Raw genomic sequence first — 8,694 nt, 5'->3', positions numbered from 1 at the left:
GTGGTGGGCCGTCAGGGCCAGCAAAGCCTTCTCTGCTTGCCAGACAGAATCAAAGTTTTAACTATTTTATAATTTAATAAAGTAGAGCTTTTTGAAACCTTTTGCAGTTTAAGTAAATGGGGACGATATTGTTGATTGTCATTGTCTTCAACCAATCAGATTTTTAGTTTGACATGTTGGACGTATTCTTTGACATGCCAGAGCTTCTGGGTGGCCTAGCCGAGTACGTCAGCATTAACGTGCAGCGTGATTGGTCAGTGGGCTAGCTTGACTGTTGTGAAACTAGCTAGCAGAACTTTGTAGTAGTAAGAGTTTTTTTTGCCTAGCTTTGTTTGTTTTTTTAACACTCAATGGCTGAAGGATAAATAAATGTATTTACGATTTAGGGAATAATATATCTTTGAATTAGTTTACAAGTGATTTATAATAACACAAACAATCTTATTAATCATTACTAATGAATGTGTATGAACAGTTAGATGTTTTCTATGTTATGTTACATGTTGGCATACCACATATTACTCATATACAAATGTATTATAATTACTCGCAAATGAGGACTTCATATGTAACAAAAGGCGTATGACTGAACCTTATTATCAAGTGTTACCATTTGGGGTTGATGTGCTGCCCAACTTCTTCAGCAGCTGTTGCTGCAACTCAATATTGAGAGCACGGAGTGTTGTGTTCTCAGCCTCAACTGCTGCTCTTAATTTCTATTTATGTCATCTAGATTATAGCAAATTAAGTAATGAGCACTCTCAAATAAGTGGACGCATATCTCAATGTGTCAAAGTTAGGTTAAATAAAAAATTGGACAAAGATCAACTCACTTTTTTCTTGTTTCCTGCAGTTGCAGGGACATTTCATTGCATTGTTTTTGGTAAAGGTGTTGTTTTTGTTTTGCCTCCAAATGTTTCTGTGGAACCACCCCACCATCATCGTCGTCACCATCCACTTCTGAGAAACTATCAGAGAGGATATGCTCCCTGAATTTTTTGATTGGAGTTGGGCAGATTGGTTTTCTTTTCAGTTTCTTTTCCGAATTTTTCTTTCTTGAAGAATAGCCAGGAGGTTAGTTTTTTTGGCTTCTTCCACAGCTTTTTTCTGATTTGTCTGGAAACATGGAATAGATACCATTTTGTAATACAAAACTTAGCAACCAAAACCAAAAAAACACAAAAGATTTTATTTTAAATTCTACAGCATGTTTACTGTAGTGGACCACAGGACCATTTTAGTGTGAAAAGACAGCCAAATATAGAAGATACATTTTTTTATAAATTATGGCTGTAGAGTGATATTAAACCAATAATATATTCAACTTTAGTAGAACTAAATTAGAACAGATATATTTATTTTAATTTAGATTTACTTATTTGTCAAACCTAAACCAATCTACTTTTGTTCATCATTCTTTATTGTTCTACATTTCTTCTTTTGCATGTTTTTATTTTTAGCGGTGATAATCCTGAAAGCATTTTCTCTTTTTGGTAATGTAGAGGAACATCTTTTATTTGGTACACCTCATGTACGTCTTGCTTCTGCAGCCCTTATTTCTGCATCGTTCTGCATGCTTGGTATCCATCATCTCTGCCGTGTGCCTGGCTCCTAGTCTACGCACAGCAGGCTCTGGTTGTGGGATCCTCATTTTGGTTGGTGGCTCATACTCTTCTTCACTGTCTTCACTGCTGTCATCAAACTCTGTCAACAGCTCTTCAGCCAGGTGCAATTTGAAGTCCGGCCAGGGCCAAGCCAGGAAAGAGAAAGAGAAAGAGAAAGGATGAGCTGATGGATATGAGGTTGCAGAGGAGAGGATGGATAGGCTCTTTTCATTACTGGAGAGAATGGCTGACAAATAAATGAACATGTAAATAAAATTAAGTTTTTTGTTAAATACATTGTTTATTGTATTTATTATATACATATTCATTGATTATATAATATTCAACTGATTCATTTCGAAAAAATAACTATAAATGGCAATAGCTGTGACACTAAAAACAATGATAGAAAAAGCTATATATAATTGAATAAAACAAAAATGATGGGGTGCCACAACAAAGACCGGTGTAATGATATCCTCTGGGTGGTCTCCAGAGTGTTTGGTCTCCATCTCCACTGTCCACCGCATCGTATCACAACTGGGTTTGCAGTAGTATTAACGATTATTTTAATAATCGATTAGTCTGGCGATTATTTTTTCGATTAATCGATGAATCGGATATTAATGGGCCAAAAAAGGCGAGTGAATAAAAACGTGTCTTTAGTCTTGCAAACTATACCACCCCTGCTTTACTAGTGTTATTAACGAGCTAACGCTTCTTGTCAAGCTGGATAAAGAGTAAACACCAGCACCAGAAGAGCTACTGGAGGGACGTTACGTTCCTCACTTCAAAACGGAACAAAAGTAGGATTCTGTAGTGATTTACCCTGCTGTTGAACATCCTTCCTCCTCATCAAGGACTCCAACATGTTTACGTTTTAGGTGCTGAATCATCACCGTGGTGCTCCCGTGCCATGCCATGTCGCTTTTGCATATCTTGCAAAGAAGACAAGTAGCCTACAAATCGGCATCATTACATAGTTATTTCAGAGTCCCTTTTTTTCGGTTTATTGCTGTTAAATCACAGCCAAATCAGTTTATTTTGTGTTCATACAGCTGTAGTAAACAGCGATGTGTGGCTTGCTAGACACAGGGAATACACTTCGATAAAATCCACTGAGCTCCTCTGGACAATGTTATGAACCAGACATGACGGCGTTTAGTTTCCCGGGATATCTGGGACTTCCACAACACGTACTAAGCAGAAATAGGTTATTTTTTCCATGGTTAATGGCGGAAAGTTGAACGGCTTTCAGGGCGATAAGCCACGCGTTTAGCTGCTAAGAACAGAAGATGCTTGGGCTAACAGTTAAATGGGATTGTGTCAGGTTAGCTACTTGGTTTAGAAGCTAAACCAAATTGATTAGGTCAATCATAGCAAACCGTTTAGCTGCTAAGAAGAAGATGCTAGGGCTAACAGTTAAATGGGATTTCGTACACCTCAACTTCACTAACTTCGGTAGCGTTAACTAAACGTATACAGGTTCACTATTTCATTTAATGAAACATTTATGTTTAGTTATTAATGAACTACATGAGCTGTATAACTTACCCTTCAGGAGCAATATTTGGGCCTTGAAAAATTCCTCCTGCTATCACACCCAGTAAATCTTCTGTCACTATCACTTCTGTCAAAATCTTTGATACAGGACGAGGGAACGATTTCCTTACACCCGTCGTCTATATATTTTACATAGTCAAACATCCTTAATACCGTTTTTTTTTTTTTTTAGTTTAGCTCTATCGGTTAAACGGTAACGGTAAAATGTCCAAGTACCAAAGTATGCCTGAGGGGATTTAAAGTTAGCGGCGGGAAGCGCGTGAGGTTTGAGACCTTCTGTTGCTGAAGTGGTGTTGATTGAACTCGAACATATCAGAAACAACTGTACAGGTTAACACCTTTTTGCGGAACAATATAGTGTAACGAAGGCAGATTTATTACAGGATTGTAAGGCTGCATGACTTTTAGCTTTGTATACCCTAATAGGCAGAGATGGGCAAAAATACCCCTCAAATAAATGTATTAAAATAAAATACAAAATACTGGTGCCAGAAAATGTAACAAAATACAATACATGTATTTTGTATTTAAAATATAGGAAATACGTTTTTCTGGATTTTCCGTTTTCTCACAATTTGGTATAGCAGAGCATTCAGGTTTGGGCTATATATTATACACAAAGCTCTGGTGAACCCCACAAAAAGGAAGAACAGTCACAGAATGTCAGTGTAACTAAGCAAAGCTTTGTATCAACAAGAAAATATTCATCACATATAAATAGCATCACACATTAGGCCTATGTATACTATAAAAGCAAAATATAGAAGTAAAGAGCCTAAATAAATTAGTGTACATCAAGTTCTGCACAGAAAAATGAATAAAAATAAAAGGTAAATAATAAATCCCCCTTACTTTAGTGTTCCTGGTCAAATTAGACCGGTCTGTTTTAACTGCTCTTACATTAACACAAAAACCATTAATCATCACCAAATTTTATTTAACATCTTTTTAAGCTGTAAACTATTTCTCAGACTAGTGGTTTGCATGAATAACTGCTGTGAATATACAAAGAATAGACACTGAAAATGTATCGCTAAATTAACATTTATTGTAAAAGGTTAAAATCAAAATCATAACAGAGACCAAATTCACAGAACATCAACATGAATAGTCATCTGTGTGTGTGTGTGCATGTTCAAGCACAGGAGTGGCATTGTGCAATCAGGTCAGAATGTGCCTTGCAAACATAGGCATCTAATTTGTAGCATGTGGCCTGTTTTATTGTCTCTAGGGACACAGAGCTTGCATCTTTTCCTTTTCTGCCCCTGTCCTTGTTGGGGGGGGAGCGGCTGGTGCTTGCAGACTCCTAACCACACCAGCAGAGGCTGGTGTGCGGGGAAGGCGCTGGCGCCATTGAATTAGTGGAGGCACTAAAGCTTTCCCAAGCTCTGCGAGGAAGAGTCTCCTCTTGAAAAATGTCCCCTGATTCCAGGCTGGGTCGATTGCCATCCACACCACATATGCATTGTATGCAGACACATCCAGGATGTTGTGGAACACCGCCACAGGCCAACGGGCTGTCATTCACTTGCAGGTGTATGTACCAGTAAGCTGCAATGAAAGAAATAAGAGATTGGAAACGATATTGAATCTGTCTTACACAAAAATGCAATGTTTTACATGAATAAAAGTAAAATAAAATACATGATAGATGAAAATGTACATTACCTTATCAAGGCAGTCAACGCCTCCTTTGTTACTGTTGTATTCCTGGATGATATGGGGCTTCCTGTCCTCTGGGGTGCTGACAGTGGCGTCTTTGTGTAGCGTGCTCATCAGGATGACATTTCTGTTCTTCTTAGGAACATATGACACAAGACAGTGTGTGTCAGTGAAAACAAATTTTGACGAGAGTACCTCTCTCCCTCTGGTCGACACCAGCGCAGGGGGAAGTTCAGGCTTGTTCTTTCTCACTGTCCCCACCATGGTGAGCTTTCGTTTCAGCAGCTCCTGACCAAGCGCATATCACGTAAAAAAGTTATCACATGTGATATTATGCCCGTTGAGACCGGCTGTCATGTCCAGTATAACACGCATGCCCTGGTTTTTTTCTGGCCTTCCATCAATAGGTTTCCCCGTGTAGACCTGCATTTTACAGGCATAGCTGCTCCTGTCATCACATGCTGCCCAGATCTTGATTCCATGCTTGCCTGGTTTGCTTGGCATGTACTGCTTGAATGGACAGCGACCTCTAAAAGGGGCCAGGCGCTCGTCGACTGTCACCTCAGGGCGTGGATTGTACATCAGTGGTAGGCGCTCCACCCACCTGTCCCAAACGTTCCTGATGGCAGCCAGTTTGTCGTTTCGCCAGCGGGTAGGCCGTGTATCTCTGTTATCAAATCGGATAATACTTGAGAGGACATGAAACTGCTGTAAGGACATTGTTGACCGGAATATAGGCCTCCCGGACTCCGCATCCCACAGACTTTTTGTAGCCTCATGGTTTGACCGGTATACTCCTGCCAGAAGCAACAGAGCCATGTAGGCTTGGAGGTCTACCTGGTCCAATGCTCTCCACGTGTCCCCAAACACACGCCTCCCCTCCAGGTTTGTCATGTCCAGTATAATGCCCTCAATGGACTCTGGTAAAAAGAGTTGGAAGCTGGACTTGATGTCATCCACACAAGATGTCGCATAACGTGTTGGCCCTGGCGTCATCCTTATTATATTTTCAGTTCTCGCTCTGCCTCCTCTGTCCTGGGAGGATGAATGCCAGAGCAAGTTGCCACCCTTGGACTGGAATGTCACCTCAGGTGCCTGTACCTCTGGTGCCACTTCCTCGCCATCTGTTGACTGGTCAGTCTCACAATTGTCCGGATCGAAATCAGGATCAATATTATCGTCCAGAGCCTCTCTGACAGAAAATCGCCTCATCAGTGGCCTACTCATTATGCTCACAGAGTAAAATGAGAGCAAGGCACAGATAAAGGTTTATATTGGGGGCAAGTGAGAAGATACGAAACATTGTTTAGTCTGGAAGGTGTAGTTCACGTGGGGGGATGGGCACATCAAAGAGGGATAGAGATGGGCTCCCATAACAAACTTGATTTTTTATTTGAAGTTTGAAATGTGTACAACTTTATATATGGGGTTGTGAACAGGTGTTCACAGAGAGGTGTGGGCGTATGTGTGTGTGTAAGGGAGGGGGGGGTTGTGGATGTGCGAGTGTGTATGGGGCTGTTTTGCCGGATGACTGGACATAATCTAGTGTTTCCCATTCATTTCCTATGGCGGTCACTTTTGACCGGGAACACCATGGGTGTTACAAAGTTGACTAAAACACTAAAAATTCAATGAAAGTGGTGATCACAAATTTTATATGTTCAAATGCCTAGTGTGGAGGATATCATGAGGCCTTGAGGCAATCAGATGTAAAACACAATATTTATGATTGATTAAAGTTGTAAATCGGTCAGATTTGACCCGAACACAAGGGTTAACAAGTGAGTAGCCTACTTACTTCTCTTTTACTGTACCTTGGCCAGTGGCATGGTAGCCTACTTATTTCTCTCTTACATTGGCCAGTGGCATGGTAGGCCACATAGTTCTATATTACAGTGTTAAGTGTCTCATACAGGTTCACACTGACATCTTTATGACATAATAATCCTTCCATTTTGGTTCTTGAGACCCAACCACTGAGTAGCCAGTTTAGTTGCCTTTAAGAACAACTAACTTTTTTAATATTTCTGGTGTTAACCGCCTCCTGTGCGGATGGAATATTATTCCTGCAAACGAGAACAGTCTCTCAACCGGAGCTGAAGAGGGGAGGGTTGTGTTAAATCGAACAAAAAGGAGCTTGATAAGTGGGTACTGCTGAAGAGAAAGCAGGTCTTTTCTGGTGTCCTCCAGAAAACGAAGGGTCTCTAACTCAGCTTTGCTGTGGCTTGTAATACAGTGCAAGATAAAATATTTACCTTGACAGACAATCCGTTGAACTTGAAGATCTGAAGACTGAACTCGTGAACTGTTTCTTGATTCGTGGAGAAAGTATTTTAAATACAAAATTACTCCACTCTAAAGTATTTTGTTACAAATTACGTTCGATTTTTTATCGGCCCTATCAAATACAAATTACTAAATTTAAAATAAACTAAAGTAATTGAAATACGTATTTCAAATACAAGTAATAGAAATACTGTCCATCTCTGCTAATAGGTAACTGATTTTATGTCACACTATATATTGGTGCTGTGATCTAAGCATTTAGTTGCAAAACAGCTAGTTAACTTTAACTAAATTGTATTAAAATTAAAATATTATAGTAATAAGTTATAAATTAAGTGTATTTTAGTGGTTTTAAGTTGCTCAGGCAGTACATTTATTGTCGTTTAAATTCGCTATTTTGTTATTTATTTTTCTCTTTTATTAATGATGCACATGTTGTTTTTGAATTTTAGAATGTCCAAACGCAAGTAGAAATTGTACTTGGAGCCAAACAACACTATTAAAATACCTCGTTCAAGACTGAAAAGAAGACATTTGGATGCAAGTCTGCTCATGACACATATGTGCTACCCCCTTGGGATGTATCAAGTGTATTATTATTTTAAATGTCTGACCTGATTATGTTCTTTTAAGGTGGCAAATAGTTGAAACCGCTTTGTAAATTTTGGAATCTACCTCAGGCTTTAGATTTCACTGGTGACCACAACAATGAAGAGGACAGAATCAGTCTTCCCCTGAGCCCTGCGGATGTTGAGGTTAGGGATTTATGTGCTCTTTAATTCCATATAAAGACTAAATTTCTCACTGGGATATTTACTGATGTTTACTGCATCATCCACCGACCTGTTTGCCCGGTTGGCAAACTGCTGGGGGTCCAGCAGGGGGCCTGTGATGTCATTCAGGTGGTTCAACACCAGTCTCTCAAATGAGCACAGACATCAGGGCGACGGGCCTGTAGTCATTTAATCATGTAATGGAGGATTTCTTGGGGACCGGGATGATCATGGAGCGTTTGAAGCAGGAGGGGACTTTACACAGCTCCAGTGATCGGTTGAAGATGTGCGTGAAGATGGGGGCCAGCTGGTCAGCACAGACTTTCAGGCAGGAGGGGGACACACCGTCTAGTCATGGTGCCTTTCTGATCTTCTGGCTTTAAAAGAGCCGACTCACATCTACTTTGCAGATCCTCAGTGCCGGTGGGGAGGTCGATTGGGAGAGGTGAGGAGGTGGCCAGAGGTAGTTGTTTGATAATTCATTAGTGTCTTAGAGTTGAATTGACAGTATTACAACAGTTTAACTTACTAAATATTGATTTTAAATTGTTGCTTTTGAACTCAGATGAAAGCAGTCATTTAGTGTCTTTACTGGTTGGTAAACTCCCTATTCAGAGATGTTGACTTTCTGCCACTGAAACTCAAACATGAAGCGAGTGGTGTGAGTGTTGCTTGCCCGTCCACGCCTAGCTGACGCCTCTACCTTATGACTGCAACTCAGCTGGGAATAAGGCCCTCAAAGAGTGACACTGAAAAGGGATTTCTTAAGCAGGGTTCAACAGGTCAACACATCAAGGAGCCAGGGT

General features: G+C 40.2%; 1 pseudogene; it reads right to left on the bottom strand.

The window, feature by feature from the left end:
• Positions 1–4,394: 4,394 nt before the first annotated feature.
• LOC116393981 (piggyBac transposable element-derived protein 4-like) lies at positions 4,395–6,056 on the bottom strand (annotated as a pseudogene).
• Between the last annotated feature and the right edge of the window lie 2,638 nt (positions 6,057–8,694).

Source organism: Anarrhichthys ocellatus, unplaced genomic scaffold, assembly GCF_004355925.1.
Source record: "Anarrhichthys ocellatus isolate YVR2014 unplaced genomic scaffold, GSC_Weel_1.0 scaffold36, whole genome shotgun sequence".
NCBI lineage: Eukaryota > Metazoa > Chordata > Actinopteri > Perciformes > Anarhichadidae > Anarrhichthys > Anarrhichthys ocellatus.
The sequence above is the reverse complement of the archived record's forward strand: the minus strand, read 5'-3'. Positions and strand labels throughout refer to the sequence as shown.